The sequence below is a fragment of the Protopterus annectens genome, chromosome 2.part0 (genome assembly GCF_019279795.1).
Source record: "Protopterus annectens isolate FY-2018-M chromosome 2.part0, PAN1.0, whole genome shotgun sequence".
NCBI classification, from domain to species: Eukaryota; Metazoa; Chordata; order Ceratodontiformes; family Protopteridae; genus Protopterus; species Protopterus annectens.
Genome location: NC_056728.1, coordinates 1328003583 through 1328019989, shown reverse-complemented (window position 1 = coordinate 1328019989; position 16407 = coordinate 1328003583).

The window sequence follows — 16407 nt, the reverse complement described above, 5'->3', positions numbered from 1 at the left end:
TGGACAATCCCATGGTTTGACCATATACATTGTTCACACCAGTACCAACTGTGGACTTTATCCTCAAGTTCTGCTTGATAAGCACATTATGGCCAATATAGCCATTACTGTAGTCATCTAGTATTGTAACAAATGAGACCCAGAAAGATACATGGTTATATATGGCAGATTCTCCCCTTTGATCATGGTTATGTATAGGGGACTGATCAAAGTAATCAGGCATGCAGATATGTAGCTCCACATTTTCTGAGAAAAAAAAACTATAGCAGCTTGTAATTCCCTTGTCATTTTACAAGTCTCTTTAATATAACATAAACCCATAGCAGTACATAAAAAAATTATATAGGAATTCACCACCAGACTTAGTATATTTGCTGATAGGATAGTACTGAAGTGATAGTATTGTGTAAGACATATGCCAGCTGGAAGCTTAAAAATTACAGGCTGTAGGGATATTTGCTTCTGATTTACTGATATTAGGGGATCCTCTGTCTTGTCAGATTCAGGATAATAACTATATCACAAGTGTTAACATTTCTTTGAAGCTGCACCTTTTTCTACTAGCAATTGGTCCTAGCAATTAATAGCCAGATAATTTTATACCCAGAACATCTGTTGCATTAGTGCAGCTATTTGCTGTGGACAAAATTATGTTTTTAAGTTTTATTTGCTTTCATATGTTTTATGCATTTACTCAAGCATACAAGCACAACAAACTATGTTTACATTCACATTTTTGTAACTGTTTTCCCAGTAACATTATATTTATTTGATTTAATACAAGAGTAAGTGAAATGGTCGTAAAATCATTTTCAACCAGAACCTAGGCCAAAGGCATACAAACAAAAAGCAAGAAAAGATTTCACATGAATAGAGGTATATCCGCAAAAGGAAATAGTAAAATGAGTAAAGCTGTACAGTAAATTTTGTCACAGATATATTAGTACAAACAATGATCATTTAACAAAATGTTACAGTTGTAAAACTAACAAAAAGTAAACTGTAAAGAAAAGTTTGTAACATGAGGGACCATGTGTCACAAATGTTACTTCTGGAGAACAAACTGCATGAAGAAACGAAGACTCAAATTAGTTATGAAGACAGTTACTGAGGGTGCTCATTGCAAGTGAGAAACTTGTGAAACAAATTAGGAAGCAGAGAAGAATGGGTGGAAGGAGCAAGATATAGTATGTGAGAATTTGTAAGGGAGAGGAACCCAAGTGCTGTAGTTAGAGGGTAGAGGACATTTAGGGATAGAGAACTCAGGAGGGAGTACTATTAGAATCACAGATAGACCTCTGTAAGGTGGTGGGAGCAGACAGCGAAGGACCTTAAGAGGAAAGAAGTGTGTGACAGACTTCAAGAAAATGAGCAGTGAGGTAATGTATGTGCAATATGCAAGTAGAACGACAGTGAAATAAGAAAAGTAGAACAGTGCAATAATGCCACAGAGGAAGATAACTAAAGAAATTAGTGATAAATAGATTACATAGAGGATTATGATTAGGCCTCCCCTCATCACCAGTTTATTATATGTTCAAATATAAATATCGAGAAAGTCACCTTGAGAATGAAGAATGAGAGGTAAATCTTATCTGGTAACCATGACTTTTAGCAGATGATGATCCAGTATACACTGGACTCTCTTGGAGGAGGGGGGTACCATAAATTCCAGTACCTATTAGTATACAAAATTAACAAAACCAAAACAAAGGCTCTGGCCATATTTATAGGCTTATAGGTGAATACAATTCCAAGGGTTTTTTTAAGCCTAGCTATGCCTTCCAAATATAGCTGACAGGTTTTAGTATCATAAAGTTATTTTAAGGGGAATATGTAGGCTAGGGCTGTCTTGTAGCAGTATGGAGGGAAAAGTATATCACAGATGACTGAAGAATAAGTATTGTAGTTCCAGTGTAGAAGAACAAAAGGTCATTCACAACCATGGGAAATACAGCGGTATTAAACTCCTGTCACACTGCATGAAAGTTCTGCAGAATGACTGATAAAGGAATACACCGAGAATTAGAAATTAAAATGGGATATGAACTGTTCAGATTCATATTAGGATGCAGCATAACTGATCCAGTGTTTGCAGTGAGAAAGATTGTTGAGAAGAAACTAGAAATGAGGAAAGAGTCCATCTGGGCATTCCTAGACATGGAGAAAGCAAATGACATGGTCCCAAGAAAGCTGATTTGGGCAGTCCTTTGATGGTTTAAAGTCCTGGAAACATTTGTAGAATTAGTGCAGGCTATGTAGAAGAACCTAATGACACAAGTATATGAATAGTGTCCGGGCTCACAGAGTGACTCCCTGTGGGAGTGGGTGTGCATCAGGATTCAACTCTGAGTCCATATTGGTGATGGACTACATTAGCAAACAGGCCAGAGGGGGCAGATTAACAAAGCTGCTATAAACAGACAATGTGGCATTACAGGCCGACTCTGAAAAACGTCAGCAAATGATGAGGAAATGGATTGCAAAGCTGAAGGCACACGGGAGGAAACTGAGTAAAGATAAGACAATGCAATGGCAGAAAATGGGGGAATCTGAAGAAGCTGAAAATTTAGATAGAAAGGAAAGTATTTAAACAGGTTAACAGCTTCAGGTATCTAGGGAGGGGTGGTTGAAGAGAAGGGAAGTCTGAATGAGAAATCAAAGCTAGAATCAGAGGGTCTGCAATTGGCACAGAGTCTGAGTGGTAGTGTGTTACAGAAGAATGCCAAAGAAGCTGAAAATAATGTGCATAAAACAGTGATGTGACCAGTACTACAGCATGGTACAGGAACTTGGGCAGTGGAGGTAAATTAATTGAGGACACTAGAGTGATGAAGAAGAAGTGCATGAGATGGGTGGTAGACTGCACACTATGGGGCAGATGAAGAAATAAGGACATCAGAGCAGAAGCCCAAGTAGCTCCAATTACACAGAAGGTCAAAGAGAACAGATTATGGTGGTTTAGACAAATGTGCAGAAAAACAGGAAACAATTTGGTGAAGAAGATTTGGGACAGACATGAAGAAGGAAAGAGGGGAATTAAGGTATCGAGCAAAGAGATAGATGAATTGTGTAATCCAGGGAAAGTGGCATTGAATCAAGAGATATAGGGGCAGTTGATGTGATACCCCAACTCACATATTGTAAAATAGGAAAAAGGAGTCAATGATTTTATTTATTTATTTTATTTATTTTACATTTGTTGACCAGGCTAGTCCAGCTGGATATATGTCCATTTTCAGTGGAGGCCCGGGGAGAAAAGCTCCAACGATATTACAGATAATTCACAGCAACAGTCAATACAAGGTCAAAAATAATAACACATTGAGTCAGAACATGTGACATACATGCAAACAGGCATAGTCATCGCAGGAAATTACATAAACAAAGTTTAGTAGATATTTGCTATACAGATTCTAACAATAATTTTTTTTTTTTTTTTTTACATATGTCTATAGGATGTTGTGTGAGGAGGAGTTAAGGAGGAAAGGAAAAAGAAAGGTTAATCTGGGTTGTGATGATTATAATGATAATGATAATGTAGGGTACGGTTTGGGTGGTCAAGCATTTATAAGCTGCTTTTGTCTATTAGAAACATAGATGCAAGACCAGGGGTACATTTCTGACTCCCCATCCCCTGGTCGAAGTTATTCTTGAACTGAGTTAGGAAAGAACTCTGCTTCACATGGATGGGAAACTTGTTCCAGAGAAGGGGTAGTCTCTGAAACACATACCTATTAATATATTTGTTAATTACCAGCCTTCATTAAAACTGGAGGAATATTATCACTATCTTTGAAGACATATTAAAATTAAAAATATAGGAATTTGGCCAAATAGTACTGTAACAGACTCTATAAATATTTCTTGGGAGAAAGTGAAAGAAAATATTTTCAACACTTTGAAAACAAAGAACGTAATGACTGTGGACATGGACCAGGACTACAGGCAATAAAAATGTTTGTAGCACCAGTAGTTATGTAAGTGGTGCAAGCTTTTCTAGATCCTCAGAAAAACAGAGGTTGGCAAATTCTAAGCAGAATTCAAAAGCTTATATGGAAAGGGAAAAGTTGTATGGTGGGATGTGAAAAGCTTTTGATGGCAAATGAATTGAGAGATTAGCAATACCAGATCTGTGTGTGTATTACAAGGCTGCACAAATAAAATGGCTTTACCTCACACAACATCAGAAATACATATATTCAGATAGAAGGAGCATTAGTCCAGGTAAAGACATTCTTTAGGAATACTGATTTGAATTCTGGGTCTACCCTAAACATTATTAGCATGATGGCAAACCGGGAACTGATAAGCTGAGGGGAATGGTTAAACAAATATGTTATTATAGGTTCATAGGTGTTTACTAGGCTAATGGCCACAAGGGCCTTTTTAAGCCTAGCTATGCATCCCAAATCTCTGACAAGTTCTGGTACCCTTGATAAGTGTAAGCACTGCCTTGGGAGATGAAACATTTACAACCAGGTGACTGGGAGAGTAATCCTCTCAAATAAGGAACTCAAAAACTGGAAATCTGAGATTTTTTTCTGATTGATTTATCTGTATTTCAAAGAACAGACCATACATTGGCAATAGAATTGAAAAATAAAGAACATGTTTATTGTATATTCAGAACAGATTAGGAAATCATAAATACCTTTAGGACAGTCAAAGACCTTCAAGATGACCTGAATTGAATTATTGCTCGTAGAAAGAGGTTGGGGGGGTCATTAGAATTAGTAACATTTTAACTGAGTCAAGGACATCAGAATGCTCAGCTAAAAAGCTAATCAGTAAGTAGAGTATTCAAAATTCTCTAGGGCAAGAGAAACCACAATCATAGAATTTGAAAAAGAGCTTGGGAAAATAAATGTAACATAACTTTGCAAAAGAAAGACTGGGCAGAAATGTATTTGTTGGCCAAACACACTACTAAATTAGAAGGTTTAGAATATTCACATGGCAATGTCCACACAGATGTTGTTTTTTTTTTTGCATCCCAAGCAAGCTTCAGAAAATGTTTTCAGTAGTGGAAAACACCTGTTGGAGATATTTGAGTGGTAAATAGGGAGTTTGGAATCACATTTCTGAACTGGAAGTATTTGTGTGATTTACAAAATATGTTAGAAAATGTATTTAAATGTAAGACCAAGGGGTCAAAAAGCATATTTATGCTTAGTCATGGCTGGAATCCAACAAACTAACAGAAGGCCTTAATGAACTTGATATTATTGCTAGGAATGTAATACCTAAAACATGAACATTTAAGATTGTCTCAGAAATGCAGGACATTACTCCATTATTGTGCAATATCTCAAATTTAGAGGGTAAGCACTGAGGATTCTGGACTCGAAGAACACAAGGAGGACACCTGGAGTCTGGAACAATTACAGCCAGAAAGGATTTACCCCAGCAAACAGACATACAAGAGAAGCATACCATCCGAGGTTAAGCAGCTCCCCAGCACAGTACCCACAGAACATGGACAGGACTTGGCAAGGGAAGAGAGACCTGAAATATCTCTGGGTCCTCCCCATGGACCTCCCAAACAAAAGTCCAAACAGCAGCTACAGCAACCCGCAGTCTACAAAATCTGGAACCACTCAGAGAAACCACTCTCTGCCACCGAACGCAAATTACTAAAGAAAAGCCTAACCTTTGTACCCCATCAAAGGAGTAACCTGGTACAATCAATTATTGATCTCAAAATGTTCAGCAGAAAGTCGACCTAAAAATTTTCTTCCATGAGAAAATGGACAGCTTCAGAAAAGAGAAATGGGTTAAGCCCAGCAGTTTTTGTGCCCCCGTCCACCCTAACGTCTTGGCATTTGAGGTTAAATGTGAAGCAGACATAAAAAGGCACTGGCCAAACCTCAGTAAAGGAAATGCTATAACTTGAGCCTACAAGAAATGGGAGTCCTTAAGAACCTCAGCCAGGACTGAACATGAAGGATAATGAAAGCTGACAAAGGAGGAGGCGGCATTTTAGTGACTGATACCTCGGCCTACATCCACAAAATCAGATTAATGCTGAACAATGAGTTCTCCTACGAGAAATGCATTATCAAAAAGGTAAAAGAGGCCTACAATTTGCTTAATGAAGCATTATTCTTTTTAAGTGAAGAATGTCTAAGTGAAAAATTATTGGCTTTCCTGACCATTAAACATCCAAGGATTCCCAACTTCTTTGGCATTCTCAAGCCTCATAAGAATATAAAGGACCGCCCATACCGCCCAGTCATAGCAAGTGGAGGTAGTATCACTGAGACTATATCCATCTATCTGGATGTGCAGATCAAGCCATTAGCATGGAAGAAACCCTCCTTTGTGCTTGACATGAGTGATTTGCTGAGGAAGATCAGGAACCTAAAAGTCAGCAAAAATCCCATCTTAGTGACCATCGATTTAGAGGCCCTCTACATCGTGCTTCCCCATGAATACTGTATTGAAGCTGGGCTAGAAGCGATCAACATCATGGGCTCAAACCACAGATATGAGGCTGAGTCCATCTGCAGACTACTCAGAATCCTCCTGAGTAACAACTTTTTCTGCTTCAATAGGAATTACTTCAGACAGAAAAAAGGTATCGCAATGGGGGCAGCGATGGCACTGAACCTGGCCAACATGGCCTTAGGTAAATGGGAAAAAGACCACATTTATAATTCTCCCTATTTTAAGGAGATGCCTTGTTACTATCATTTTGTCGACAACATTTTTATCATCTGGGAGAGCTCAGAGGAGAGGTTAAGGGAATTTTTTGACCACATAGGGAATTCTACAAACTTTTTAAAAGTTCACAAACAGCTATAACAGGGAAAATGCCGTGGTTTTAGACCTCATGATTTCCAAGGAGTGCAACTCAGATCTTCTGACAAACAACCTATACCAAAAACCCACAATGGTGTCCAAGAACCTGAGAGATTTCATGGCCAACATCATTAAACTAGAGAGGGACTTTTTGGAACAAAGATACAGTGAAAAGTTAATTTGTTCGATCTTCGACCCCATTATTGAAGACAAACAAAACTTGGGCTATACGGAACTCGGAGAAAGAAGATCAATGCAACACAAGAAAGACCATGAGGAGCTCTCAATGATGCTCACATACTCCATGGATTTCCAAACCCTTAGAGGCATTACTGGGGACAACTGGAGTATTATCAGCCACAACCCTGCCATTAGCTCATTCCTCCCCAATATGCAAAATTTCAGTATCAGCACAAACAAGAATATGAGGCATTTCCTGGAGATGGCAAGCAGGAAATGGGATCCACTACCTCAGAACACACCTGGGACCTACCCCTGTGGAAAACAGAAGTGTGGTTACTGTAAGTTGTTGAGCAATGCCGATAAGTTCAATTGCCCAAACACAAAGAAATCCTTTTTCAGCAAACACAAAGGGAACCACGATAGTGAGTGTCTGCTTTACAGAGCAGAATTTTCAAAATGTGCTGCATTTCATTTAGGCAAAACTTTGAACAAGCAGAAAACAAGGATTGCTCAGCACCTACATGACATAAAATACCGTAACTGCAACAATGCATTGGGCAAGTCATGGCAACCAAAAGACTGGGCATAACCCCTTCAAGTTCCAGATCACAGATATGGTCAAAATGGGAATACCACAAGGCTCCACCAATGACATTCTGGAGAAAAGGGAGCTGGAATGGCAGATCTGGTTTAATGCAGGCAAACCACCAGGACTCAACACCATAATCTCCATCAGCAGTGTATTGAACCTAAGCAAACTGCATCGTCGATCAGCATGCTTACTACTAACAGTGACTACGTTCCTAATGCAAATGTTTTCTGCTTTCTCCAATCCAATGCCACAATTTATGCTCACTGTCTAAAGGTTAATGTTCTGCTTGTTTCACTCTTGGTATATCTTGCATTTACACCCCTGGGTTTTTACCCCATTTACATAAGTTTCTGGAGACTATTGATATGCTTTGCAGTAGCTCTAGCATTATCCGAATTGAGAGATATGGTTATTCAAGTGGCCTCTGCCGAACATCCTCTGCTCATCTACCAGACAAAGCATTAAAAGGCATGAGAAGGCACGACACCTGTTTAATAATTTTGTAAGATTTTTTAAGATGTTTAAGATTCTGGCACCAAATAGTCCGATCCTATAATTCAACACTAAAGCACTAAAGGCGGACGAGTGTCCATATTCATTAAGGATATCCACACCTCCAGGCTAGTTGCTCAGCATAATGCATCTGAGATTATCCAAGTGCAACTAACTCTGGGCAAGACCGCAATGCAAATTGTAGCTTGCTACAGATCCCCCACCATGCCCCAGGATTCCCACTCCTCATTTCTTGATAAACTGGAAAATATTAGGGTACAACCTAGCACCCTAATAATGGGTGATTTCAACTACCCCACCATTAACTGTGAAAACTACTCATGTACCAACTCTTGTGCTCAATGTTTTCTGGAATTCATAAATTCCAATGCCTTGGATCAACTTATTCACACCCCCACCGGGGGAAGCAATATCCTAGACCAGGTCATTACTAACATGGGCAACCGGTGTTCCACACAAGAGGTCAATTCCTCGTTGGTCAGATCCGACCACAAGCAAATCACCCTAGACATCCACATCCCACCCCCAACCCCCATTAGGGAAACCGCAGTAAAAAATTTCTCCAAAGCCAGCTTCATGCTTCTTAAGACAGAAGTGGCAAACTTCACGAAACCCATGCTGATGGACAATAGAGATATGACTGCTGAATCCTATACAACTGCACTTTATAAGCACTTACAGGAGTGCATGGATCGTACAATCCCTAACAGAACCAAGATGCTATCCTCCAAAAAAAGGAAGCCAATCTGGTGGTCCCCTGCTAAAAAAAACTCTACAACAGAAGAAATAAACTGTTGCAAAAAAGAGTGAAATCCCATGATTGGAGGAACTCCGTGGTCAGCCTCAGTAAGAAGCTGAGATCCCTCATAAAATCCTCCGAAGCTAGTTACGAAAACAAAATTGCCACTGATTCTAAAGACAACCACAAAGCATTCTATAGCTATGTCAAGAATCTCAATGGCAACACTCAGATCTGCTCTGAGTTACAGCACAATGGCACTAAATATACAGAACCAACTGATATTGCAACATCCTGGCAGATAGGTTCAGTGCTAACTTTACCCCTCTCTCATCCCCTAAAGGGCCCATCTCTGTACTGGAAGAATGCAAAGTACCTGTAATCACGGCTGCACAGGTAAACAACACACTCTCCAAAGCCAAGAACACAGCAGCCATGGGACCTGACAACATCCCAGGCTGTGTTCTACATGAACTACAGAACAAACTGGCACCCCACCTAAGTACCATGTTCAATCATAGCCTCACCTCAGGCTTTGTGCCAACTGAATGGCACACAGCAACAGTTATCCCACTCCCCAAAGGGGGAGCCACCATGGATCCCGGGAACTACCGCCCCATTAGCCTGACAAACCTGGTCTGCAAGGCTATGGAGCATATCATCATGGAACTTATAAACAATGATATTGGTAATCTCCAAACTCTGGACCCTACCCAGTTCGAGTTTGTAAAATGCAGATCATGTCTTCTAAACCTGATAGACTTCTTTGAAGCGGTCACCAAAGCCGTAGATGAGGGTAAGGTGGTTCACACAGCCTATCTAGATCTCGCCAAGGCTTTTGACACCATCCCCCACTCTGGAATTATAGACAAACTCACTAAATTAGGTATAAATCCCTGTCACAAGATGGGCTGCCAACTGGCTCACTGACAGAACCCACACTGTGAAAGTAGCAGACTCTAAATCCAACTTCAGACCAGTGACAAGTGGAGTACCACAGGGGTCAGTCCTAGGTCCTCTCCTGTTTGGTATCTACTTCTCTGAAGTACAGGCTAACACAGAAGGTCTTTGGCTAACAAAGTTCGCAGATGACTGCAAACTAGGAGCCATAATCAAAACTACTAACAATGTGGACATCCTACAAAGGGGCCTCACTGAGACAGATGCCTGGTGTCAAAGCCATGGCCTCAAGCTCAATGCCAAAAAGTGCATTGTCATCCCTTTTGGTAAAAACTCTGTACCCATGAACTACCACATAGGCGGTAGTCTTCTTAACAATGAAAGTTTGATAAGAGACCTTGGGACATAGGTGGACAGTAGTCTCTCCTTTGATAATCACATCGCCACAGTAGTCAGGAAATCCTTCTACATGGCACACCTCATCACAAAAGGTTTCTCATCCAGGAGAAAAGAGGTCATTGTTCCCCTCTACTCATCACTCATTAGACCCATTATAGAGTACAACGCCCCTTTTGGTATGTACCTCACAAGACATCTACAACAACTGGAAAGGCCACAGAAATATCTCACAAAGAAGATTACCAGCCTCAAACAGATGCCCTACACAGACTCTCTCAAAAAACTCCAGCTTTACTCTGCCTAACATACAAAGCTATGTCAAACCCAAAGCTGTTGGACATGCTCCACGTAAAGAAATCCCAATCCCTCTGAGCTACACGCTCTAGGGACCTAAACCTTGTCACCACAATAAACAAAACATGCTGGAGGGATAGATTCCTGTCCCAGAGACTTCCCATACTCTGGGATAAACTACCTATCAATATCAAACAAAGCTCTTCATTAGCACTCTTCAAGAAAAATCTTGATGTTTGCATGGGAGATAGAAAATTCACCCCGGGGATCACTTCTGTGGCTCTGCTTGACAGGGGCACAGGAAAATAATTTTCTTGGATGGCAAAAGCCAGGGTACTCTTTGGCTAGGCTTATATAGGCCATAGGGCCAATAGCCTAGTACCTATCTATGAACCTATGAACCCTGGATAACGTTCCCTGGGTTAATGTTAATATAAGTTTGGTCATAATTTAGAAACCTCAGTTTAATTACTTGTCAACTAAGTGTTAATTTACCTGCACATGTGTTTAATAGGTAGGTCTGACAAAGCTTACTTGCGAAAGCACTGGTTATAATGCAGCCAGTCTCCCCCCCCTTTGACTGAGGTCTTTGTGATAAGTTATAGGCCTATCTCTATACAAAATGAATGCAACACTGTTAACAAATGAGAATACAGAGTTTATATCTGTATCTGCATAAATAAAAGTAACTCTGTCAACCAATGAAAACTGAGTTTTTATATCAGTATTTACATATTCCTAATGTGCTGATGCTGTACAAAGTATAAATACCCCGACTGTCTGTGGAATAGTTGTTACAAGAAAACTGAAATAAAATGAAGCAAAAATGTTGCCACAGCGCTCACCTACCTATGTTGAACGTTCTTCAAAAATAAAGCTTTTGAAAACCAAAAGGAAGACATTAGTGGTTTTATTCAACCTTTGAAATAGGAAAATATGAGGTCGTAAATCGAGGACTGGGTTTATTCTCTTAAATTGAATTGGAAACTTGTCCAGCTAGATTGAGTTCATCAGCTGGAATTCAATCTTTGTATGTATATTTTTTTTAGATTTAGAGAGTAGAAAATAAAGGGTAAATATTAACAGATATACATCAAAATGTGGCTTCCTTGGTTACAATACATAAACAATCAATGTGAAGGAGATCTAGTAAACCTGGATAACTAAACCCAGATAAATAAAGCCATCGGTGGGATATAAACAGAAAATTTAATGAAGAAGTTGTAATGCAACCACCCTTATTCATTTAATATTACTTGGTGAATTCACCAACTTTAGGAAAAAAAAGTGAATCAAATATCATCATTTAAAATTATTTCTGTTGTCTTAATATAATGCTTAAACAGTTTTATAATTGTTATGAAAAGGCAAAAGTAGACTAGCTCCCAGTATAATCAGATAAATCTACTACTGGGCTCCCAACCAAAATGCCCTTTCTTCAGTTGCAATGAAATTAATCAATACGACCCCAGACTACAGTCTCAGAATCCAAGGTACAGTAGGACCTATTCTCCAAACCACATCTACTAACTTGCATAGTTTTAATTCTAGATTATCTATACTTGCTCCAAAAACTGTGGCAATCCCTTCCCCACTATCTCACTGAGCATGCTAATTTTGTTACGTTCAAGCCCCAACTCAAACCCAACTCAAATAATTAGCTGTTTGAGCAATACAAAGGCAAATGCAGAATGCAGGACATATCGCTTAATCAGCAGAACTCTGCATTAGGTTAATTTCCTCTCACATCACCCCATTTACATTTGTATTGGTTACCACTGTATTTGTGCTTCCTGTATACATGTTCATAGCTTCTCCTTCTCCTTTCTCAATGACATCTTACAAGTATTACCTTACTCAGTCCCTCTGTCTCCATAGACTCTATGTGTCTTTATCATCATTTATCACAAAGCACAAGAGCCTTTATAAACTTAGCCTGTAATGCTCAGAACAGTATTATATCTTAATTCCCCAGATATATGATGGGATAGTATCAGGGTAGTGGGTCTTTGGGTTCGGAGCCCAGTGTCATTTTACAGACTGACTCTGTCCATAAGGTTCAACGAGACTCTGCGACCATTTGCTCTGAGGGAAAGGTTAATTCGTTTTTTATTTCTTGTGTTTTGTATTACGTTATTGCCTTTTTCTATTTTGTATACTGTGATTTGTTTTCTTTACGCTGTGTTTTACTTGTATTCTGCTTTTAACTGCATATTAAAACTTGAAAAGACACTACAGCTCTGTCTGTTGTGAGTCAGACAGAAATTTTTCCCACCCTCTCACCCTGTTACTGTTGTGTTAAACACCACTGTCTTTCTAGTTGCCTGCCCCTTATGTTAATTTGACCATATATTTTGTTTCCTCTCTGCTTTTACTGGATAGTGTAAGCACAAAATTATCATTTTGTGAAATCACTCCCCTTTAACTATTTACATTTATTGGCCATCCTACCGTATTCCATAGTACCAGAATACAAAAGTCCCCACTCCCTTTCAATCTGTCTTGCTCTTTTAAAAATAGTGGCTCTCCACTAAAACTTAACTTTGTGGGCAAGTTACCCACTTTCATATCTAACTGCTTAGTGTGCACTGCAGTGTTTAGGATAAACCACTTTTTTTATCTTACCTTTAAGCATCTATTGCAAGACCACCAGTTATTGGAGACCCCACATTCTGCCTCTCAGTAGTCATCTTGGGATTAGTGCTTTTGTTTTCACCAGAAAGCCTAATAACTGCTTTATTGGTGACAGATTGAAATCTGTGCTTATAATCTGATCCTGGTGAGGGTAGGAGCAGAGTGCATTGATTCCTGACCCTTTCTGGTTGGAGAGTGAGTGTCTCTGCTTAACATACCTGATTGGTCTGGTTGCTATTCGAGGCAGCTACCAGAAAAAGGCTACAAACCTACAGATGCTTGCATCATCTGGGACAAGACTGTGGATCACCAAACAGGCTGTGGCCTGCTCCTCTTCTTGGGATTGGTGCTAACATTTTGCTTCTGGTGAGAGAAGAAGCAAAGGAGTATTGTATCCCAACAGAGTGAAGCTGTGGTGAGACCAGCATTAGTAGTAGCCAGGCAGTAGCCATTCATATGACTCCCCACTTTTCATCATTCTTGACAAGCTAATTCTTTATTTTTCAGTAAGTGCTATCTTTCTAACTTCAGAATATCTGCCTAAATACTTCATCCTTAAATTTTCAGGGTCTACTTATTAGTTTCCCCTCAAATGTTTGGCAGTGCTCTGAACATAGACACCTTGAGTGACATTTTTTCCTATAAAAGCACAAGTGAAATTTCTCCAATATCTAGTTGCACAAAGGACAACTAGTTTGCAGTGACAAGCACTGTCACATAGTTGCAAACTGGATACTCCTGACAGTGATTGATATTCTCACTCCAACAGTCTAATCAATAAAAAAGGGTCTGTTCCCATGGATATGAATTTTTCCTACTGTCTCCGTTACTGGCTTGATGGATATGGGCATCCTGAGGCAATGTAGAAATTGCCTCATGTTAACTGACAACCAGTTAATTCTCAAACAAACTGATACTGTATATGAGAGATGTATTTACACAATGTCACTGGAGACAAAGCTCTCACATAAAAGTACTCCTAATGTCAACAAGATTATCAGTAGTACACATGCTGCACCCATCACGCACAATTCAAAGCAGACATATAGACCCACAAATACTGAAGCACTTATACATAACCTTCCTAAATGACAAAAGCATCCTGGACTAAGTACACATAAGAAATGCCCTCAACAGCCACAAACACACTCTTTCAAAACAACACCCACATCAACACAGAGCTACATCTCATGGAGCCTCTAACTCTAAGCCCATAAGGCAAGTCACCACACAATCCAACATTCTAGTCATTGGAGACTCCATTGTGAGACACACTGAGATTCCTCTTCCCAGGCTGAATAAGGAGAAAGTTACAGTCAGTTGCTTATCAGGGCCTAAGTTCGCCACATTATGCATGCATTCAGGTCACGGGACCACAATTACCAATATGACTCAGTCATAGTCCATGTAGGAGTAAATGATCTGAGATGTACCTCCCTAGACAATATGAAAAGAGACTTCATAGAGCTTTCAGAATAGTTATCTCAGGCTGGTATGAGCCTAGCATTGAGCAGCATTTTACCTTCTCCAGGGATAATGCCACAATATGAACAAAAGATGATTAACTTTAATAATTGGATTAGTTTCTGGTGTCATTCTAAGGGGGTACAATATTTGTCAGCATGGAAGGAGGTGGTCAACAGACCACACTGCTTTGCCAGGGTTCGTCTGCACCCCTCCCCTCTAGGCTTTCAAATATTAGCTAAAACATTGTCTTCCCTCCATAGTGCCTTTTTTAAGCAATGCCAAACTGAAAGTACTTCCAACATAGCAAATCAAAACCAAGAAAATCTAAAGGTCTTATTGGTCAATGCTAGGAGCCTAAACAAAAAACTCTACTCCCTGGAAGCTCTCTACCCTTGAGAATGCTGATGTCTGTGCGGTCTCAGAGACATGGTTTAAAGCCACGGACAGCACACCAACAGTGCAGTGTTATAATGCCTTCCACACATTTAGACCAGTTACTTCACAGACAGGGACTAAAGGTGGAAGTGTCTCTATCTACATCAAAAATAAATATACTTCAAGGCTGGTCAAGCAGTACAATGCACCTGAGCTGCTCCATGTTCAAATCACCATAGGTAAAATCCAGTACCACTTCCTTGAAAGCAATAGGTCCCCCTCTATGACCCAGGAAACCCATACCATGTATTTAAACTTATTAGAAACACTAACCATCCAACACAATACCATATTCGTGGGTGAATTTAATTACCCCACTATTAACTGGGAATCCTAAATGACAGCAAATGTACTTGCACAGAGATTCCTGGATTTTGTAAACACAAACTCCCTGGACCAGATAGTCAAACATACTGGATTTGGTCCTCACTAATATGGGAGAGTGCTGCACACCCCCTATTGTAATGCCTTCCCTGGTAAAGTAAAACCACAAAATGGTCTCCTCTGAAGTAAAAATAAAACCTGGACCCCCAGCTAAACCGGGAATATTAATGAACTATTCTAAAGCTAACCTCCTGCTATTAAGTGAGAACCTGGCGAAATTTCAAGCTCCTATAAACCCAGAGAACACTTCTGCCCATGCAGAACTGTTCACAGAAACCCCTGTACAAGCATGGTAATAGCTATATAGAGGTAGCTTTACCCACCAAGAGGAAGTACAGAATTAACTCAAAAAAACAAGCCACCCTGGTGGAATCACAAAATCAATTGGCTGTATAACAGAAGGAAGAAAATCATGGCAAAAATTATGAGGTGCAGCACCCAGCAGGATAAAAGCACTCACATCAAACTAAACAAACAACTCAGAAGACAAAGTCTACCAAAACCAAAGTTGAGGTAAGTTTGGCCTCTAAGGCCAAGGACAACCACAAAGCATTCATTAGCTATGTCCACAACCTCAACGGCAATACACAATTTTGTGTAGAGCTCATTGTAAATGGAGCCACCTATACTGAGCCAGAAGATATAGCAAACCTCCTGGCTGATAAATTCACCTCCAACCTTACTCCACTCTCCCCCCCTCAATCTTCCCTCAGTAAATATCAAATATAACTCCCCCTACTATCACTAGGGAAGAGGTCCTTAATGCTCTCTCTAAGACCAAGAACACATCAATGGGCCCATATAATATCCCAGGATGCCTTCTAAATAGTATGAAACATGACCTATCAGGGCCTCTGGAATTACTATTTAACTGAAGCTTCCAAACAGGCTTCATGCCTCATGAATTGAGAAAGGCAATAGTCATCCCTCTGCACAAAGGTGGGCCATCTACAGACCCTGGAAACTACAGACCCATAAGTCTTACTAGTCTTATATGTAAATCCATGGAAAGAATTATCATGGAGATGATCAATAGAGATATAGTAAACCTCCAGACACTGGA